This window comes from Diabrotica undecimpunctata, chromosome 3, assembly GCF_040954645.1.
Source record: "Diabrotica undecimpunctata isolate CICGRU chromosome 3, icDiaUnde3, whole genome shotgun sequence".
In the NCBI taxonomy this organism is placed as follows: Eukaryota; Metazoa; Arthropoda; class Insecta; order Coleoptera; family Chrysomelidae; genus Diabrotica; species Diabrotica undecimpunctata.
This window is the reverse complement of record NC_092805.1, coordinates 111,466,122-111,487,010: the sequence shown is the minus strand read 5'-3', so window position 1 is coordinate 111,487,010 and position 20,889 is coordinate 111,466,122. Positions and strand designations below refer to the sequence as shown.

The following is a 20,889-nucleotide window of genomic DNA, read 5'->3' as shown; positions in this document are numbered from 1 at the left end:
TTTAGGTTTTTTAAATAAAAAACATATAAAATCAGAATTTGGTGTTTATTGAAGATAAACTAAATGCACGACCAAATACTTACCATGTCGGGATAGTATTATGAGGTTTTTTTCCTGGTTTTTCCCTCATAATTTACTATGGAATCACTAACAGGAGAATTTTTACTGTCATCATGGCATGTATTTGTCTTTTTAAAGACGGATTACATGCTATGATTTTTTCTGACAGATATTCTCAAGTTAAAGTTGATTTCATGTAATCGAATAAACTATCTTACAAGTAAAGTCGTCCCAGAAACGCAACTCAACAATATTGGCAATATCATTTTAAAGTCGCCTACTTTAAAATGTATAATGAATGTCTGAATTGTCAATATAGATGAGTCAGATAAAATTAAATTATTAGAAGAATTTTCCACTAAGTAACAAAAAAACAAAATTTATTTAATTTACTAATGTTTGTATTTTGAGAACGATTTCCGAAGTAGAAATTGAAACGTCAATAAACGTACTTTAACCTTTAATTGTGGCATATTCCCATTTAAATAATAACCTAATTCAACGGAAATTAATATAAATTTAGGTTTTCCTAAATAAAATCAAAGCATCACATCTACCAGAATTCACCTGGGACAGAAATTTCTTTAATTTAAGACTGTGTTTCTGTTTCCTTCTTGGACACAATTTTTTGAGAGGTACATCTGTCTTTCCAAACTCTAGCTAGGCGCCTTACCACATTTTTACAGCGAAACTTCTATACTGACGTTGTATTACTTTTTTCTCCATAGTCAAATGTTCAGGCGAGCGTCACGGATCTAGCGCCACGAGAATTCGTCACAAGTGGCGTCACGAATAGCGAATCTTCACATCAATTCACTGCTCTCGATCCATTCGTTTCTAATCATAATATATTTATTTTCAGCAGGTTTAAGTTAAAACAGATAACATAAAGACAGATAAGTTAGTTTTTTATGTAGCAGCGAGTATAAGCTGTAGAATTACCAGCTGGAGAATGGCACTGTACAAAATCAGAAGCCTCAATATTTATTATTATTTAGCATATGGCTATATCACAGTTAAGTTTATAGGTATACGGTATACCGGTAAAGGGGACAATACATTACAAAGTAATTAATTATTGTTATTTAAATAACAATAATTCATTTTTATATTATGTCATCAATAGTAAAATCTTATATGAGATTTTGTATGGGGATTTTATGGGAAATTATTTATTGATTAATTTAATACTCCTTTGAATATACCAGAAACAATATCCAAAAATTCTGTTAGCCAGTACAAAATTCCTAATAAGTATAAGGCAAGCGAAACTGGAATTGCCTCCCAAATATAACACATCAAAGAAATATGAGTATTATAAGACTTGTCAACCTGGTTACCTCAAGCAATATCGATTTGTATACAAGAACTCTTTTTTTATGTCAAAAATGTGACTACCGCTAATGCAAGATATGTGTAAAATTTTTTATTTAATTAAAATTTTTAGGAATATATTTTTGGCGTAATTCCAGTTTTTAGTTTTTATCTGTTTTTTTTTTTCACAAACAGTCAACCTTTAAACTTTTCAAATACCTTAACTCAGAAACATAAAAATGTGACTTAACCACTTTTGGCACTGTTCTTTAAAGAAGATCACCTACAAGTCGGTCCGCCGGATCTTTGCACAAGTATGACATTATTCACGAATTATTTTTTATGTTACGTCTCTTTCCTACTCACAGAAACTAAAACTATTAACTTAAACCGCCTGTCCATACACAACACCATGCATTGAACAAAGACAGCCATAGAACAATGATCGCTGATTGATTCGTCTACTGACAATTGACATGACAATTGGAAATTTTGTTTTGACAGAGTGTAATATTTTTATAAATTATTTTCGTTTGATTTAAATAATCAATCCTTTTTCATACTTTAAATATACATATTTTTAACAAACAGTTGTTATAACAACTAACCCTTACCTTCGTGTTCAATTTATTAAGGTAAGAATTCATGTATTAGCTAATAACGAACAATAAATTTTTTTAACCTCTAAATTGACATTAATTATTTAAATATAGCTAAAACTACGTCAACGGACAATATGAAATATTTTTAAAGGTTTTTATTTTTAGAGTATGCCTGGCAAGCCTTTAATTTCTCAAGCTTAGCAACTTGTGTTGAATGTGTTGGAGTATTTCGAATTAGAAAAAGTAAATGGAGGGCCTTTGGAGCCATTTTCGTCTGTTCAACAGGTAACATATTGAAATGTATGTTCGTTTATGAAAATCATTAAACATTTCTTTATTTAAGAGAGTAGCTGCTGCATTAAAAATATAACGACGAACAGTATGTACAATTATTAAAAGGAAAGAAAATAATCACATTCTTTCAAAGCCAGGCAAAAGTAGACCTCGTCCGAAAAACAAAACAACTGATCTGTCTGAGGGATCAAAAATGGCAGTGCGTAATACAGTATACGACATGTACCAACAAAGTAAGTAGTTAAAAATTTCTTCAATCTGAATTTGATATACCATAAGATAATGGTATCATGTACCATGATAACCAGAAGGTACTTTTTAATCAATACTTTATATAAATGTATGTTGTAAAAAAGATTGTTGAGAGTAGTTTAAGAAAATTTCTGCTGAATACATTGATGGATATTAAGTCAATTTTCTTGTGAGTTTTTTAATTTGAAATAATTTATAGTTTTATAAAATCAAAGTATTAGTTCTTTTTCATTGAACTAGTTATAACAGTGTGGTTTATTCTGTACTTATCTGTTCTTTTTTTTTTAGAGAAACATGTTACTCTGCAAAGTATAAGTAATGAATTAAGGGATAAAGAAGTTGCATTTATTGGCAAAACATCTGTTAGCATGAACTACTAAAAGAACACGGCCATGAAGTGTTGAGACTACCTCCTTATCACTGTGAATTCAACGCTATTGAATTAATTTGGGCAAACTGCAAGTCATATTACAATAAGAATCTTGGTAGAGATGGACATTCTGATAATGCTGTTATAAATATGTGGAAAGAGGCACTAAACCAAAGTAACACAGAAATTTGGGAAAAATGTGTGAAACATACTCATGAAATTATTACAAAGTGGTATATCCGAGAAAAAAATATGGTTGACACTAACATTAAACCAATCATAATAGACACTGGTAATATGAGTGGCTCAGATTCTGACAGTGAAGAATTCTTAAATTTATGATTGGCTACATGGCTGTATAGTGTATGAGGCTTCAATAAATATTTAAATTATATTATTGTTATAATAAATTCTTTTTTACCCAGCTCAAGTTTTCTATTTTTTAATTTATTATGCATAGATTTCTTTATTTGAAGTTCGTTGTGTTAATTTTTGTATGACCATTTTTTAAAACAAAGTGATTACTTAAGTCTGAAAACCATATTTAACACTGAATAAACAAAATTCTCAAGATGATGGAGCACTGGAGTAGATTTATATTCAGTTTTTTAGATCTTCTTGTAGTGTCTACCCGTTTCGGATATTGGCGACTATCATGACACTTTGTACTTTGCACACTGCTGGTCTGAAAATATTTGTTGTGTTGAACCACATACATAGATTCTTCAGCCAGGAAATCCTTCGCCTTCCTGAGCCTCGTTTTCCATCTACTTTTTCCTGTAAAATTAGTTGCAGCAATTCATATATTTCGTTGTTGCTAATGATGTGACCAAGGTATTCTATTTTGGCTGTTTTTATTGTGGTTATCAGCTGTTTTTCTTTTTCCATTCTTAATAAAACGTCCTGATTAGTAACGTGACCGGTATAAGATATCTTCAGGATTCGACGATAAAGCCACATTTCGAAAGCCTCAATGTTCCTGCAGGTAGTGTCTGTGAAAGTCCACGACTCAACTCCGTACAATAGTATACGAAAGATATAACATGGTAGTAACCTGATTTTTATGGGTGTGAATAAATCATGACATTTGAATAGCTTAGCCATTTTTGAAATGTAGATTTGGCTTTCTCTATCCTACATTTAATTTCTAAGGAATGGTCCCAATTTTTACTCTTTCTGTTCATTAACCTGAATGCTTTATGGTAATCAATGAAGTATGCATATGTATTGCAGTTCACATCTCTACATCGTTGAAATAGCCTTTTTATGCTAAAGAGAGCCTCTCTCGTACCCACTGCATTCCGAAAACTAAACTTTGTACTACGGCTGAATTTTTCTTCGCACAATCTATATATTCTTTGATGTATGGTTTTTAGAAATAACTTTAAAAGATGGTTCATTAAGCTGATGGTCGGCAAATCACTGCAGGATACGGATTTTGTTTTCTTTGGTACAGCAATAAACGTCGGCGTGACTTCAGCCATGTTCTTGGTTCATTAAATATTTTTATTAGGAGTTGAGTACCGTTGGTGTTAAATAGTTTTATGATCAGCATGTGCATTGTCAGGTCCAGGAGCTTTGCCATCTTTTGGTTGTAATATTGCCTTTTCCACTTCATTTGATGTGATTTGTAAGTGGTCATTACATATGTGGGATGGAGGTTGTTGGGATCTACTATCATCAGAGTTCTTTGATAAACTTGGTCCATATGCAAATTTCTTGATTTTTATCTGTGATGATGTTTCTCTGTTGATCTCGCAGTTTGTTAGCTGTATTTAATTTCTAAAGACCAGCTGCTTGTTTATGCATTTTAAACGTATCGTGTTTTTCTTTCAATAAATATATTTCTTCACACTGTGATTTTAACCAATTTTCTTGGGCCTTTCGTATTTGTGTTCTTATTTGTCTGTGAATATTGTTGTACATTCTTGTGTGGTTCTTTGATTTTTTTCTTTTTTCCATGAGTTGCAGTATCTTGTCATTCATCTGACTGTTCTTTTTCTCTTTTTTCTATTAGATGTTCTTATCTAATCTTTAAAAACGTCTCTTTTGTTTACTCACATTTTAGTCTTCTCATATCACATTTTTGTTACTATTCTTTTTTGTAACCTTCTTAAATCTAAACCGATATTTACCAACAACAGGAACATCATCTGACGATATGTCAGTACCATATATTTGCTTATATTCAATAAAAATACTTTAATTTCTTATTACTATGGTTTAAATATTTATTTACTGTAGATGTTATTGGACAACCTATAGGTTTCCAAAAATTGAAAAATCACGTTCATAAATGTATACGCATCCAGTTTTCTAAATGCAATAAATGAAATAAAAGAGAAGTATAAAAACGTCAATTGTAATATTAGCCATTTTCTAATTTTTATAATAATTCTTATAGCCGACATACGTTTGACTCACATGTTTTGATTTATTTCCTATAATAAGAATGATGACGATGTGCAAAGATCCGGCGGATCGACTGTAATCGTCTTTGCAATGATGTAATTATTTAAATATTTATTTCTACAGGGTTAACCAAAACTGTTGGTTTATTAATAGAATTAATTTATAGTAACTGTGGAGTAAATAGACATGTTGAAATTGGCAATCTGTAGTAATGATGCAATGAGAAAGAGCGGCATTAAATTTTTTTAACGTTTTCGCTAAAACAGTAAAAATTTGACGTCTATTAGTTGACAGATGTATAGAGCATTGACAATAACGACCAGTCAATGGCAATACTTATTTAAATATTTTTGTGAAAATAACATTGAATATTTCACTAATGCTACAATTAATAATTTGAGATTAAAATGTAGCCTTGTTATCAATCAATGTATTTCGTTCTATGATAGTTAACAAAGTACATAATTTTGATTAACCCTGTAGAAATAACTATTCAAATGATACATCTTTGCAAAAGCGATTAAAAGACCTTTTGTATTTTGATTTTGACCTCGGTTTGTATTTAAAAAAATCATCGATTACATCATTAGGGAAATACTGATGACGGAATGTCCAACACATATATAGTAAATGATGGCACTTTAAAATTTAAAATTGACGTGTTTTCAGATTTTTTAAGTTGTCTGTTTCTAAAATTAAAGGGCTTGGTGCAATAACCGTCTACGTGCACATTGCATAGTTTTGAGAAAAATGAAAAAAACCTGTCACTTAGTCATAGTTAAAATTATGTGAATTTTTTTACTTTACATTTGTAACATAACCAAAAACTCATATTTTCTAACAATACATGTATATGTTCTCTTTGGTTCTTTGTTGAAAGTTGATGTTAAATGTTGCACATAAACGGTTATTGCTACCAAAATAAGAAACAATATCTGAAAAAATAATAAAAATGCTATGTTTTTGCAAAAAATCTTTTTTATTGGGTACAACAAAACTAACCTAAAAACAAAGTACGTAATACAATAATAAATTCTAATATACTATCACTGTAATAATGCAGAAAATCAAAAATAAAATAAAAGAGAACAGTCTAAAACACTCTAATCAGAAACGTCATTTTTTTGGCAATCAGCATCTGCTTGTTTGGCAAAAAGGATGAACATATTTTAGTACTAATGGAATAATGCTATCGTATATTGCTACTTTCAGTGGTATCTTTTCCTTATAAGCCAAAGGAGCTTTGTTCAGGTCAAGAATTCCTGGACTTTTATTTAAAGCATATCATGACGTTAATGATAAAGGATTATGTGTTTCAGTTACCGAAATATTCTCAGGGGATACAGCGGATTTTTTTAAAAAAAGCTCGAGATATGTTTGAAAATCAAACACTATGTCCTATATTACACGTTCTACAGTGAACTTTTTACCACAGCTTTAAACTAATAAATACCATTCTTCGGGTACATACAAAATCTCTTTCTTTCGCTTCTCTTTTTCAATTTGTGCAAAATCTTGGTCAAAGTTGAAAGGAAATGGATCATAACAGCATTTTTGTTCTGTCCCCCACAGTTGTCAGTAAATATATACAGAACAGTAACAGAACTTTTAATATACTTCTGTATAAAATGTCACAAAATGATACAGTTTCTATTTCTTTCTTCGCAAGTGTTTCCTCAAACAAATAACTGACTGATTTATTATTTGACGCAGAGTAAAAAAGCTAATTGTAAACCCAAATCTGCCTAGCATAAAATATTTTCTCCACAGTCAAAACAGGAAATGGCAAATTTTGCTGATAATCGAAACAAATAGTCTCTACAGTTTCGTCGATTTGAGTCATTTCAGTTTTTTCTTTTAAATCATCGTAGAACTCTTGGGCTTTTCGAAAATGTCCGGCTTTCCGGCTCTACAGTTTCGTCGATTTGAGCCATTTCAGTTTTTTCTTTTAAATCATCGTAAAATGCTTGGGCTTTCCGGAGATGAACTTCTTTTTGGATGTTCAGTTGGTGCTTAAGTTCATCCGTAGAAGTAGCATCAAGTTGTATTTTCAACAGATCACAAGTAGCACAAGTGTCCGATCGCGGATAACCAAATGACAAATTAAAATGATCTGTGAAATACCTATAATAGTAATCATACGTTACTGTAGGTATTATTTTTTGTGCCTTTTTAACAGACAATATTGCTCAAGAGCATATTTTTTCAAACAAAGTTTGTACATTTTTTTAACATATAACTCTGTTGATAGATATTTCTTTTTATTTTCATTTCGTGAATAGTGTGATTCACGCACTGTAAAACTATTTATGTACTCCTCAATCTGTTTCACAATATTTTTCCTGCTTTTTGTTTAGTCGATTAGGGTGTTGACCACGGAATTCTTTTCAAGCACCACACCAGAAGCTCTTGACTATGCAATTTTCAATACTCTTGATTTGTGAACTGCATGTAAGTTACAAAATAATGCTGAGCGACACACTTTTACAGATTTTGTACCCATTTTAATACTATATCGATAAGAATACTTCTTCCTTTCATATACGCTGGTTTTTCTCCTTTTAGATACTTTTCTAACATCTATGAGCAACTATAAATAACTATTGAACGTTCTTATCTCCCATTGCATAAAATGCTGTAAATAGTTTCTTCATTATATAGTAAATAGTAAATAGTAAAATAAATAGTAAATCTTTCTCCATTTCCGTCAGTTTTTCAAAGCACCGGCTACAACACTCACACCTGGACCCTTGTTTCTTTGCTGCAATAATTTTACCACTACTAGTTGTGTATTCTTTTACAGAATTTCAAATATTTCTTTTCCAAGCTTAGGGAGTGCACTTGCGTTTCTTAGTATTTTCTTCTAGATATAAAACTAAATAAAATAACTTACCTTTATCAATTGCACTGCTTTGAGTTATCATTTAATTCGTTTGCAGTTACACACTTTGGAATACATCCCCGATTTAAACTTGAACCACTAGCTTTATTCATCTTATCTGCAATTACATTTTTGTATGAGCATTATTTTATATTTTTAAAACTTTTAAAATTACCTTTATTAATATCGTTGGTCAAATCATACTTTTTGCTTCTTTTGTTGCCACTTTATTTTTCCATTAGATAATGTGGGTGAGCATCACTATTATCAGAAACATGGTATGGATTACTTTCACAAGAAAATCCAGTAACACTAGCCATTTTCGCGGAGCGATATGCACACTGCACTTTATAAACGAGGAAAATGTGAGGTTAGAACTTCCTCAGCTTTAAGTAGATTAAAGACATGTAATTTAATCGATAAAAATAATTTTATTGATCTATAATTGAATACATTGATCTAAAAAATTTTAGTGTGATTTAAGTGACTTTTATATGTTGTGTTTAGTTAGTGTATTATTGTAAGTGCCAATTGATGTTTTTTTTTTAATTTTGTAATGTAATACAATGCAAATGTTTGAGTAGATAACCATACATATACAACGGACCGATTTTTTTTTAATGTGGTTATTTGTAGGTATGTGGATTAAATAATATTTCATAATTTACAATGATCATATCTGATTTTGTTAGTTATACAATTAAAGATACTATTATTATTTGACGTTGTTAAAATGTATCAAAACTGAAAGAACTTATTAGGACATTGATTTCAAGTTTCCGATATCATAATTTGAAGTGCGAGAGTTCGAACGTGACTTTTGTTTTATTTTACTTTTAAAAAACAATGCTGAAATTTTATTATATAATTCGAAAGAAGAGCGTATTTTTCAGATGCTTTCATTATGGTTAAATACTACTTAAACTAAAACTAAAACGATGTTAGTTATGTTGTTCAATAATTTTATTTACAAAACCTTTTTTAGAAAACTTTTATTTAGAAACTTTTTTATTTTAGAAAATATATAGCTGAATTTGGTACTTTGTCGTATTGATTTATTGAAAATATATCAATGTTCTCTTAATAAAATTCTTATATTGTCAAGAGAAATTAAGGGCCTAATTTTTCCCTGCAGCGGTTGTACCAAAATCACGCTTTTATCATTTTTTGCTTGGTCTATAAAGGACGCTACATCTCTCTCGCAGATCCTCTCACACATATTTAGGATTTGAATACGTAAGTGTATTATTGAGGCTTCCGCAAGAAGGAGAAAGACCTGCACGCAGGACAAAGAGAGAGCAATAATCTGGGTTACAACCTTTTAAATATCTCATTTCTAGAGGAAAATCCGTGTTCTTGTGAAAAAGTTTGGTACACAAATAAAGAGGGAAATTGTTCTTTGTTTTATGATTGTACACGGACGAAGGTAAATCTTTAGTTTAATTAACTACAAACACATACACATACATACATATATATATATATATATATATATATATATATATATATATATATATATATATATATATATATATATATGTCATATATCAAGTGGTGATTCTTGAGGATGCAGTCATTTGGCCCACAAAACAAAGAAAACTCATTGACTTGCTGTCAAGCTTTCGAATTTATTTTTGATTCTTTTTCAAGACATCTATTGATAACAAATAAATATAAAAATTATGTAGTTATAATTACTAATTTTCTTACTAGTCGTAAGATTACAGAGTAAGATGTACGTTACAAAATGCACCAATACACACATATTAAAATTTATTAAAATTTTGTCAAAGTATTGTGGGCCAAATAGATTGCACCCTCAAGAATCAACACTTGATATCTAAATCAACAGTAAACAATGCCACCTTTATATATATATATTATATATATATATATATATATATATATATATATATATATATATATATATATATATATATATATATATATATATATATATATATATATATATATATATATATATTGTTATGCTATTTAAATTGTATTATATTGCTTACTTAGGAAAAATCCTGTCTATATTTATTAAATGAACTAATCTCCAATTAATCACAATAAATCAGCATTAATTAATTACAATCTCAGGCTATTTAAATTGTACGATTTACCTTTGATCGTGGATTCAAAATATTTTCCAATTGGCGTCCTAATCGGGATAGGTAATATGACCTGAATAAAATACATAGAATTTCAACTGAACTATATGTGAGATGTCCTTTATTTTAATGAAATTTTATACAACAATCAATCCTGTAATATTTGCAATATACTAACTTTAAATATATGAGAAGTTGTTTTCTATCATGGACCCAAATGTTATTTTACATTGATTTTTAATATGTGTTATAACTAAGCTCTTTTTATAATTCCTTTTTTTTTAGTGATCGCAAAATTAACTGTCTCTATTATTTATTCAATTTACTTAATTAATAAATGAAAATCACACTCCGGCTCTAATGAAATTTGACTGACCTTTCCTTCTCTGCCGTTGCAATTCTATGGCCACGCCACAACAAAAAAATCCTTTCTCTGCTTCTGCTCCTATTGTGGTCCAGATGACGTACACCTTTCTCCTATCTGTCCTTGTATCTCCAAATGTTTCCGGCTTCGTCTGCTATTAATATTCTTAGGCCCTTTGGTTTTCTATCTCTCTGTACCCCGTTCCTCACACTGGTCAGCTTTTCCACCGCAAATAAACACACCCGGTAAATTACGTCTTCGGGACTTCAAACAAACACAAATCACAAAGCTCCTTCCTTCTTGGACGACGAAAACTGACTAACTAACCTTTTTTTCTCTCTCCTATCTCATAGCCAAAACCAAACCTCCTTGCATTCAAAATTTGACCAATAAAAATCATCCACCTCTTGTGAGTATATCGTTACCACCCAACTCTCTCTATAAAACGTCATTCGGGTAATTCCAGAAAACAAATCTTCTTTAATTATTCTAACTAAATCTATCTACTTTACAAATATTTCTTACTAATAGCTACAAACGATACCTGTTTCTCAATTCAATGTCTTTTGTTAATAAACTTTTACCGATATAATCTTTCGGGGAGAAAACCACCGCAAATCCCGGTCCATTGTTCAACACTTTCTATATACACTTTTATTCCGGGTAAAACCATTTCACAATAACCGACTTATTTAAATTTCTTATCGATAATATTTGAAAGTCTTGTCTCTGAGGCCTAATGAACAATTCTTCGAACAACTTAAAATACATATTTTGTCTTATACAGGATGTTTGAAAATTCATATGCCCGTGTCTTTATGAAATATCAATAATTTTAATTTTTATTTAAGTAATAAAATTTGTATCTCGGTTTTTTATTGCTTATGGACATTCAAAAGTACAACAATATATATATATATATATATATATATATATATATATATATATATATATATATATATATATATATATATATATATATTGATTTATAGTATCAGCAATCGGTCTGTAGTAAATAAAACTCTATTTGTTCTGTTTCAATATTTCGTTACGATTTTGTGACTTCTTCAGAAGAAAACTGTAAATTTATTAGAATAATTAATTATTATATGTAACCGAAGTAAATATTTCAATACTTACAACTATAAGAGTAAAAATTTAAATACTCTGCAGTATGCAAGTACTTCAGGAATTTACGTTTCATCTATGCCTATATTTATGCGTATGCGAATAAACAATGATTTGGAGGTTGGTGCTCCACCAGGGAGTGTGGTTGAGATATCAGAATCATTCTACATGATTAGTGATCTCTCTTTGTAAAATAGTGTCAGCATTTTATTAATTCTGTAAATCCAACAGTAGAAATAAAAGTTCTTCTGGTACTGCATAGGAATACTGAAATACTGCATAGGAATATCCAAAAATTTTAAAGCAATTTTACGTGCTACAGAGCTATAATCTTTCGGGGAGAAAACCACCGCAAATCCCGGTCCATTGTTCAACACTTTCTATATACACTTTTATTCCGGGTAAAACCATTTCACAATAACCGACTTATTTAAATTTCTTATCGATAATATTTGAAAGTCTTGTCTCTGAGGCCTAATGAACAATTCTTCGAACAACTTAAAATACATATTTTGTCTTATACAGGATGTTTGAAAATTCATATGCCCGTGTCTTTATGAAATATCAATAATTTTAATTTTTATTTAAGTAATAAAATTTGTATATCGGTTTTTTATTGCTTATGGACATTCAAAAGTACAACAAATCCCCGCCTTTGTAATCGATAAAATTTATCAATTTATGCAACTAAATTTTCTCGAGGCAAAATAAACGCACTTCCTGTATGCTATCTGTACTTATGCTACGTATTATCCTATCCTACTATCTACTTTATACAAATTTAAATCTTCATTCGTGATATTTATATACATCATGGATATTATAAATACCTCTGATCTTTTCAGAATCCATATGTTTCAACTCATAGCTGTTTACTCCATCTTCGTTGTTTACTATGTATGGCCCTTCGAAAACAGGCATCAATTTTGCGCAAATACCGGTCTGAAGATTTGACACTCTTAATGCTCTTACCATTACTTTGTCACCCTTTTGGAAAGTTACTGGTCTTCGTTTCCTATTATGACCCTGTCTCTGGATGTATTTCTCATTGCTTCTTCTTAATCTCCTCTGAACGGTTTCTATAACCTGTCGATACTCTCTTTGTTCTGGATCTTCCCACGGTCTTATCGGCATGACGCCTTTCATGATGTATTCTGGTGTTTCTTTCGTTACTGTACTTGGCATGGAATTTAGGTACATCTCTATTTCTCCCAATTTTCTGTCCCATCGCCGATGTTGACCATCCGTTGCAATACGAAGAAATTTCGTTACCTCTTGTATAAATCGCTCAGAAGGATTACTTTGGGGATGCCTGATGCTTACAAAGTTCGTCTCGATTCCCCGTTCTCTAAGCTGTCCCTTGAAACGATCATTTCGGAAGTACGTTACATTGTCTAGTAAAATTTTTCTTGGGGTTCCTACCGTAGCGATGAAATTGTCTATTTTTCTCAATATTTCTTCCCCTTTTGTGGTGCGGCAACTATATAATTTTACGTATTTTGAGAACACATCCACCATCACCAGAATATGCTTGTTCCTTTGCGTGGTCACAATTAGATCGCTTAACATGTCGATGGCTATAATGTCCAGGTTGTTCCGGGAAACAATGCTCTTTGCAATATTTTCGTTTTTAAAATTCCTGCTCTTGTATTTCTGGCATACTTCGCATTTCTGTGTGATCTCTTTTGCAATGCGGTAATCTTGTCGACTGATGTAGTTTTCCCTAAATACAAGCCATACCTTTCTACTGCCAATATGTCCATTTTCCTCGTGTAGTTTCTTGATGATTCTTTCTGCCAATGTCGGTGTCACTAAATATAATTCCTTTCCGTCTATTCTCTTAAAAAATATCTCGTTTTCTAGCTCTGCTCTTCTCTTTTCTCTTTCTTCTAGGCCTTCCTGGTCGGTCTTTATCTCATTTAACGAAAATATCCCTTCGTCTTGTGTCAGTATATTCAATCCCACATGTAATGTAATTGTCTCCTTTTTTCCTGTATCTTCGTCCCGTGTTAAAGCGTCAGCTATTATGTTGTCTTTCCCTTTGATGTATCGAAATTGGAAATCATACTCTTGTAAGAGCAGAATGCCTCTGTGTATTCTGTTATTTACCAATCGATTCTTCATGATGTGTATCAATGCTGCATGATCCGTTTCGATGGTGAATTTAGCTCCCAATAAGTAAAACCTTAATTTGTTTACGCAAAATAGTACACTGGCGAATTCCAACTCGGTGACACTGTATTTTCTCTCATGTGTTTTAGTCACTCGAGATATAAAACATATCGGAACCTCTTGGCCGTTTTGTATTTGCGACAACACTCCTGCAAATTTCTGTATCGACGCATCCGTACGGAGTATAAACGGCAAATTGTAAATAGGGTGATATATTTTTGTTCCTTTAGCAAATTCTTGTTTCAATATTTTGAAAGCTTCCTCCTGTTCTTCTTTCCAATTCCATTTTGTCCCTTTCTTTAACAATTTTATTAAAGGAATTTCTTTTTGGCTTAAATCGGGAATTAATTTCTTGAAATAATTTATCGTACCGAGAAACCCTCGCAATGTTTTTAGATTTGTTGGTCTTGGGTATTCGTCGATGAGCTTTACTCTGTCCTCGGCTAGACTTACAGTTTCGGTGTCAAGTTTGAAACCCAAATAAATCACTTCCTTTTGAAAAAATTGACATTTTTCAATGTTTAGTTTTAATCCCGCTGTGTCCAATTCTTTCAAAATTATTTTGATATGTTCCACATGACTCTGCATATCTTGTGAAAAAATTAATAAATCGTCGATGTAATGGACGATGAACTCTTCATGGTGATTCAAAATGGTATGCAAAGCTCGTACAAGTGCTGCACAGGCGCTTTGTAATCCAAACGGAACTACCTTAAATCGGTATACTATACCATCAATTGAAAAGGCAGTGTAGTTTCTACACTTTTCAGCCAAAGGTATTAACCAAAAACTATGCTTTAGATCAATTTTTGAGAAAATATGTGATCCCGTGATCCTTCCAAAAATGGCCTCGATATTTAACGGTGATTCATATTGTGATACTGTGTGTTGGTTGATATTTCGGGCATCTAAACAGAGTCTTAACTCTCCACTGCTCTTCTTCACTATCACAATTGGGTTAATATAGGGTGAGTCACATCTCTCAATGATTTGATCTTCCAACATTTTTTTGATTTCTTGCTTTACTTCTTGCCGATACTTATAAGGAATTGGATAAGTCTTCGATCGAAAATTTCTCAAATTTTTCACCTCAAATGAGTGCTCGTATTTTGTGGCCACTCGGTTTTCCTCATTTATCAGCGTTTCATAGTCTCTTAAAATTATACGCAAATCATTTTCTTTGCCTTCTCCACATATCAATTTTTTTTCTCTCCCATCAAATTTTTCGCACATATTCACCGTGTACTCCGTGTCTTCTTCAAACACCACTGTCTCCATTGTGTCCTCTTCATTTTCCTTTGTGTTTTTTTTTGTTGGGCTCGTCTCTTCTTTTGAGGAATCCCAAGTTTTGCTTTTATTTCTTGTCAAAATTTTTCCATCTTCTTCTCCTGAGCTCGTCTCATCTTTTGAGGAATCCCAGGTTTTTTTTTCTTTGATCTTTTTCAGACCTTTTCCCCTCTTTCTTCCTTTTCCTTTCTTCGTCGCCAGGTTCATTTCCACCGTTTGTTCTTTCTCTGATTCGTCCGTAATTTGTTTCTCTTGTTCCTTATCCTGTTCTTCTTCTTTTTCCTTGGTTATTTTCATCGTATTGGTTTTGAAGTCGATCACTACATGTTTTTCCGTTAATTCGTCAACGCCTACAATCATGTCATGTGACATATTCGGCATTATTACACATTGAAGTGCATACATATTTTTTTTCAATCGTACCATTACTCGTATACCTTCATTTATTGTTGCCAATGTCCGTTTATTTGCGCCCACTAAATTCACCCTAGGTATTTTATAAATTAGACTTGTTAAATTTACTTCTTCGATTAATTTTCTGTTGACCAGTGTTATTTCAGAGCCTGTGTCTATCATAATTTTAATTGGTTTCTCATTTATAAATCCATCCACAAATTTTAAATTAACTCCATTTCTCTTTTCATTGTTTCCTGCCAGTTTAATAAATTCCTTGGGGTGACAAAAAATTCCTGTTTGTTTCTTCGTTTTTAGTGAGCGCCTTCTTGAAAACACGCCTGTTGTTCTTCTGTGTTTTCTCTCCCGTCATCTTCTCTCTCATATTCATTTTCTTCTCTTTGCATATTATTTATTTCTCTTCTGTTCTCTTTTGGTCTATCATTCCCGTATCGATTACCGCGAGATTCCTGTTCATTCCGTGGGTTATTGTATCTGTTTCCTTGGTATGGGCGGTTATTTCTACTCTGATTTTCCCGATCCCTGTTTTCATTCCATCTCTGGGTTCTGGGTTCATAATTCTCTCTTCCGTTCGGTCTATTTTCATATCCCCGTCTAGGTATGAATTCTCGTCTTGTATAATCTCTTCTAAAATTTTGACCTCTATCTCTATATTCTTGGTTTTCTCTTTGTCTATAATTTTCTTGCGGTCTTCTTTCTCTTCTTTCATGCCTATGTGATTCTCTCATTTGCAAAAATTGACATAAGCTGTCAATGTCCTTGTAATTTTGGAGATTTATGTGGTCTTCCAAGGTATCTTCAAAATGTCGCGATATCAACTCTACCAATTGTTCTGATGAATAATTATATTGCAAATGTTTTGCATTATTATAGAGTTGTAATGCGTACATCTTTTCTGATACGCCCATCCTCTCATGGTATTTTCCATTTTGTAACTCTTTATTTACTTGTAGTTGCTGGATTTTTCCCCAGAAATAATTTAAGAATCTTCTCTCAAATTCTTGCCAATTGTCCAATTCTTCTTCCTTGCTGACAAACCAAAGATTTGCCTCTTCTGTGAGATGGTTTCTGATGGTTTCCTTTGCTGTTGCAAACGGTCCTATGTATTTGACTTTTTCCTTTAGGTTATTTATAAAAGGCACTGGGTGTATTTTCCTTATATCCCCGCCAAATCGTACTTTTACGTCTTCTGTGCTATGTACGATGACTTCCTTTCTTTCTACTCCTCTTATCTCCATCTCTGCAATTTGTTTAAATCTCCTTTCCGTTTCTTTCCGGTCTTCTTGTAGCGCATTTTCAAATTTTATTTCTATCTGTTCTAATTCCCTTTTTTGCATACTCTGAATATCCTTCATTTTAGTTTCGATTTCTTCTCTCTGCAATTCTATTTTCCTCTCTGTTTCTTCCCTACTTCTTTCTAAACAGACTTTTATTTCGTTTTCATATTTGTCCATACGCGTTTCCATTTTTTGTTCCATTTTTCTTTGGTTTTCTTCCAAATTGTCCAATTTTTGTTCCGTTCTTTGTTGTGATTCATCCATTATGTGTTTTGTTTCCAGTTGATTTTTATCCATTTTTTGTGACGATTCTTGTATTTGTTGTGTCTGTATTTGCATCATAGCTAATAATTTTTCTAACATCCCTGTTTCTTTTCTTTCCTCCATTATTGTAGCATTTCCTTCATTATCCGATCCTTCATCAATAATTGTTTCCTCTTCTATCTTATCCTCTTTCCTTTCTTGCGTTTTGCTTTGACTCCTTGTGGCCGACATGTTCGTTAGATTATTTATCCCCGCCAAATATGAAACTTTGAAATTTGTGCAATAATTTCCCCGCCAAATATAAAATTCTACTGGTCTGTTGCAACAAACGGGACTTTTCCTGTTCAAATGTAATAACTCTTGAGTACGAGTATCAAATTTCAATATCCCACAAATAAATCAAATGGTAAAATATCAAATGTCAAAATCAATCAAATCATTCAAGTATGGTAAAATTATCAAATTTAAATATCACACAAATAAATCAATTATGGTAACCTATAAATTGTCAATATCACGAATAAATCAATTATGGTAAATTGTATCTTAAAAAAAAATATATAATCTTTATGTCCTCAATTTTTACATAATATTTCACTTTATCCCCGGCATATAAACTTTCAAATATCTGCTCGTCTACTCCTATCCTTTCAAATTTGCCAACTAGAAATATTTTTCAAAGCCCCACGTTGGGCGCCATTTTGTTATGCTATTTAAATTGTATTATATTGCTTACTTAGGAAAAATCCTGTCTATATTTATTAAATGAACTAATCTCCAATTAATCACAATAAATCAGCATTAATTAATTACAATCTCAGGCTATTTAAATTGTACGATTTACCTTTGATCGTGGATTCAAAATATTTTCCAATTGGCGTCCTAATCGGGATAGGTAATATGACCTGAATAAAATACATAGAATTTCAACTGAACTATATGTGAGATGTCCTTTATTTTAATGAAATTTTATACAACAATCAATCCTGTAATATTTGCAATATACTAACTTTAAATATATGAGAAGTTGTTTTCTATCATGGACCCAAATGTTATTTTACATTGATTTTTAATATGTGTTATAACTAAGCTCTTTTTATAATTCCTTTTTTTTTAGTGATCGCAAAATTAACTGTCTCTATTATTTATTCAATTTACTTAATTAATAAATGAAAATCACACTCCGGCTCTAATGAAATTTGACTGACCTTTCCTTCTCTGCCGTTGCAATTCTATGGCCACGCCACAACAAAAAAATCCTTTCTCTGCTTCTGCTCCTATTGTGGTCCAGATGACGTACACCTTTCTCCTATCTGTCCTTGTATCTCCAAATGTTTCCGGCTTCGTCTGCTATTAATATTCTTAGGCCCTTTGGTTTTCTATCTCTCTGTACCCCGTTCCTCACACTGGTCAGCTTTTCCACCGCAAATAAACACACCCGGTAAATTACGTCTTCGGGACTTCAAACAAACACAAATCACAAAGCTCCTTCCTTCTTGGACGACGAAAACTGACTAACTAACCTTTTTTTCTCTCTCCTATCTCATAGCCAAAACCAAACCTCCTTGCATTCAAAATTTGACCAATAAAAATCATCCACCTCTTGTGAGTATATCGTTACCACCCAACTCTCTCTATAAAACGTCATTCGGGTAATTCCAGAAAACAAATCTTCTTTAATTATTCTAACTAAATCTATCTACTTTACAAATATTTCTTACTAATAGCTACAAACGATACCTGTTTCTCAATTCAATGTCTTTTGTTAATAAACTTTTACCGATATAATCTTTCGGGGAGAAAACCACCGCAAATCCCGGTCCATTGTTCAACACTTTCTATATACACTTTTATTCCGGGTAAAACCATTTCACAATAACCGACTTATTTAAATTTCTTATCGATAATATTTGAAAGTCTTGTCTCTGAGGCCTAATGAACAATTCTTCGAACAACTTAAAATACATATTTTGTCTTATACAGGATGTTTGAAAATTCATATGCCCGTGTCTTTATGAAATATCAATAATTTTAATTTTTATTTAAGTAATAAAATTTGTATATCGGTTTTTTATTGCTTATGGACATTCAAAAGTACAACAATATATATATATATATATATATATATATATATATATATATATATATATATATATTGATTTATAGTATCAGCAATCGGTCTGTAGTAAATAAAACTCTATTTGTTCTGTTTCAATATTTCGTTACGATTTTGTGACTTCTTCAGAAGAAAACTGTAAATTTATTAGAATAATTAATTATTATATGTAACCGAAGTAAATATTTCAATACTTACAACTATAAGAGTAAAAATTTAAATACTCTGCAGTATGCAAGTACTTCAGGAATTTACGTTTCATCTATGCCTATATTTATGCGTATGCGAATAAACAATGATTTGGAGGTTGGTGCTCCACCAGGGAGTGTGGTTGAGATATCAGAATCATTCTACATGATTAGTGATCTCTCTTTGTAAAATAGTGTCAGCATTTTATTAATTCTGTAAATCCAACAGTAGAAATAAAAGTTCTTCTGGTACTGCATAGGAATACTGAAATACTGCATAGGAATATCCAAAAATTTTAAAGCAATTTTACGTGCTACAGAGCACGTTGTAATAATGCTTTAATTGCTTAGGCATACGACCTATTGCGTACAGCCTTTGGATAGATCATTTTTTAAGCCTTTCAAAGGCTACTACAGTCAGTCAGTTGAAAAGTGACTTCGTTTTAATCCAAGATTATGTGTTACACAACTTCACGTAGCTGGCTTAATTTCTAAAACTAATGGGAGAGCAGCAAGCATTGAAATTGCAGTCAGTGGTTTCCGAATTAGTGGAGTATGGCCTGTTGATCGCATGGTCTTCAAAGATCATGACTTTTATGTGGCTGAAAATGACGATGAAGGCAGTGAAACTCGGTAAGATGGTAAAAATGATGAGTCTAATGAGACAAACAAGAAACCACTTAGGTCTACAAGAGGAGCTGATGTAGAATACAAAATAATTTGACCTGAACTACCTAGTCATAAAGAGAGTTTAACTATGACTACTACACCAACTAGGCCTACTAAAAAAACTCGTGAAGCAAGTCCAAAACTTAACAACATTTCAGTTGATTTATTTTCCCAAAACTGAAGCCTTATCCAAAATCCAAGAAGGAAACAGCATAAAAGACAATGGTTTTGACGGGAAGTCCCTATAAAAATGAATTAGAATTAGGTAAACAGCTACAGTTAATGCAAGAACAAATAAAACAAATAAAAATGAAATTTTATATTCTCAGAGATATACTCATCCAGGTGGTTTATGCACATTTCTTGTTTACTTAGTTTAAGCGGCGTTGTATCATCTACTGCGCAAATTTCTCGATGTAAAGTAGATGTCTCAGCCTGCACCTAAAAATAAGTTCTTAAATTAACAACCTGTTTATGCAGTAGCTCACTGAATTAGAATCCAGGTTGTTATTGGAAAAACAATGACTCGAAAGATATCAAATGATCAAGTGTTGGAAAAAGTATAAAGACAAGAAACAATTAACAACAGTTAAGTAAAGAAAAATAGATTAGTTTGGCCATATTTTTTATCGCAGTTGATCGCTGAAGTAAAGTCTGAAGGAATATCAGACATTGGACGAAAAAAGATCTCTTGACAGCAAAACTTACGGC

General features: G+C 31.7%; 1 long non-coding RNA gene across 1 annotated transcript; it reads left to right on the top strand.

The window, feature by feature from the left end:
* Positions 1-2,166: 2,166 nt before the first annotated feature.
* On the top strand, positions 2,167-3,057 carry LOC140436048 (uncharacterized). Its single transcript, XR_011950248.1, has 3 exons — positions 2,167-2,261; positions 2,320-2,503; positions 2,811-3,057. It is a non-coding gene; the product is annotated as an uncharacterized lncRNA (long non-coding RNA).
* Positions 3,058-20,889: the final 17,832 nt, after the last annotated feature.